General features: G+C 28.3%; 1 long non-coding RNA gene across 1 annotated transcript; it reads right to left on the bottom strand.

Moving 5' to 3' along the window:
- Nucleotides 1–290: 290 nt before the first annotated feature.
- On the bottom strand, nucleotides 291–1,064 carry LOC143051246 (uncharacterized). The gene is made up of 3 exons (XR_012970670.1): nucleotides 1,027–1,064; nucleotides 546–603; nucleotides 291–327 (listed from the first exon to the last, which is right to left on the bottom strand). It is a non-coding gene; the product is annotated as an uncharacterized LOC143051246 (long non-coding RNA).
- Between the last annotated feature and the right edge of the window lie 1,519 nt (nucleotides 1,065–2,583).

Raw genomic sequence — 2,583 nt, 5'->3', positions numbered from 1 at the left:
CCTGTTAAAAACACTTCCGAAACAGCTATAATTGTGACAATTATATACATAAACCAATCTACAAAGAACAATGAAGAAGAAAACAAGTCATCTGAACTAACACTTTCAGAACTACATGTATGAGATGCATTAAATATAAATTGTTGTTGAATGTCTTTCGGTGGATTTTCAAGTCTTTCAAGATACAGTTCATAAGATTCTTGTGTGTGGACATGTAATTTACATCTCAATTCAAAATCTGGACTATTTGTAGGTTGTTGTTTTTTTTTTTGTTTTTTTTTTAATATTCTTATACACCAAAACCAATAACAGAGCATACTAAGGACACTGAAATCAAACAAATTATATCACTCTTTTAATTTTATATTAGAATAATTTTTTATTAGGGTTATACAAATTTGCATTTTAAACTGTGTGATAATTTTTTTTTAATGTGAATATAAAATTGAGTGAAAAATAAAAATTAAGAAAAACAATTAAGAAAAAATAATAAATTAGAGAAAAAAAATATGAAAATAAATGTGAATATAAATATAAAGTCTCACGTATTGTAGAACTTATCACACTTGAAACCCATGCAGGTAATCCTTCTGTGCTAGATGTCTAAAATAAAAAAAGAAGAAGAAGAAGAAGAAGTATCAGTTTATTTGTATATAAATAATTGTAGTAACATGTAATTATAATCATGCTTAAGTATATGAAAATATATATTTTCTTTAAATTATCAATTTCACACAAATACTTTTAATTCAATTTGAATATAATATCATAATACATGTAAAATAAAAAATCTACTATACCCCTGACACAAATAGTAATTTATCCATCTTTTTAAAGGTGTAACGTATTAGATTCTATAATTGTTGAATAATTTTCATTATTTCTATTTTGTAGGAATGATTGTGGACAATTTAATGAAGACCAGACCAGACGAAAGATTACAGATTTTTTTTCTTAAATAAATCTTGATATAATATAAATGATTTGGTTATAATTTATTATTTTCATTGAAATTATTTAACATACCGTATTTGCAAGTGAAGTGTTCTCATATTCTGATGTTGATTCTGCTGATGGTTTCTGTAAATGTTACAAGTATGCAATTAAATAAGAGTAAATCATATTCACTTGTTTTCTTTCTTCTACCCCTTTTTTAACTAAGTGCTAATCACTTAAGCTATAACTCAAAGACTCTCAAGGTTTTTATTAATGAAGCTATAAAGTTTTCTTATTGATGTTGACTACATACAGTTACTTATACATGCTTTAACTTCGAATTCATTTTAACTTGGACTTATTTATCTCCATATTTTTATAGACATGCAAATGTATTATCTGATCTTAATTTTGTAACTTTTAAAATATCTAAAGCTTTTAAACATCTCGATTTTAACATTTTGATATGGGGTAGAAAGGTTAACTTTTTATCGAAAATTAAACCAAGAAATTTGGTTTCATCAACCATTTTAATTGGGTTGCCGTACAAAGTTAGTTCTGGATCAAGATGCAATTTCCTTTTGTTACAAACATGAATCCCGACCGTTTTAGACGTGGAAAATTTAAAACCATTTTCCGAGGCCCATTTTTCAATTCTTCCAAGACATAGTTGTAATTGTCTTTCTATGTTATTCATATTTTTGCCTCTGTAACAAATTAAAAAATCATCAACGTACAATGAACCTTCAATATTACTTTTTAAAACTTCAACAAGGCTGTTGATTTTAAGACTAAATAATGTAACAGATAAAATACTGCCCTGAGGGACACCCATCTCTTGATCATACAGATCAGACATGGTCGAATTAACTCTAACATTAAATTGTCTGTTAGAGAGAAAATTAGAAATAAAATTAGGCATATTGCCTTTCAACCCTATATCAAATAAATCTTTTAAAATACCATATTTCCATGCAGTATCATAGGCCTTCTCAAGGTCGAAAAAGACCGACACCACATGTTCATTTTTCGCAAAACCATTACGGACAAATGATTCGAATCGAACAAGATGATCAAGAGTACTGCGGCCCTGTCGGAATCGGCTAACTCGAGATATTTTAGTTTCAGTCGATACTGATGTTATTTTCTTCAGACATTTTGAGATGTATTATGAATCGGCAACTGCGATAATTATAATTTTGTAATAACAAAAATAAACATCTCGATTATCCCCCCTCCTTTGTATAGATAATTTCTTTTACCCCTCCCATTCACCTAATCAAGGAGGTAAAGTAGTTATGAAGACACCTTGAACAAGTGTTTTATTATCATATGATAACTAACTGTTTTAAAACTTTCAAAATGAATTCAGATAAAACAATGGCAAAAATAATCAAATTGAGTATTGTTTATTACAAATGAGTTCTATGGTTGAGGATGCCAAGATTAGATTTTTTCGCAGTTTTAAATGAAAATATTGATGTAGGACAGAGGAATAAGAATACAAAAAAAAACCATCTCGATCATCCCCCCTCCGTGTATAGATAATTCCTTATACCCCTCCCATTCATATAATCAAGTAGGTGAAGTAGTTATAAAGACACCATTTGTTCATTGTCAGTAGTACTCCCACTTGTCTCAGATAAA

This window comes from Mytilus galloprovincialis, chromosome 11 (genome assembly GCF_965363235.1).
Source record: "Mytilus galloprovincialis chromosome 11, xbMytGall1.hap1.1, whole genome shotgun sequence".
Lineage (NCBI taxonomy): Eukaryota > Metazoa > Mollusca > Bivalvia > Mytilida > Mytilidae > Mytilus > Mytilus galloprovincialis.
Note: the sequence above shows the minus strand (reverse complement) of the source record. Positions and strands in the feature narration are given on the sequence as shown.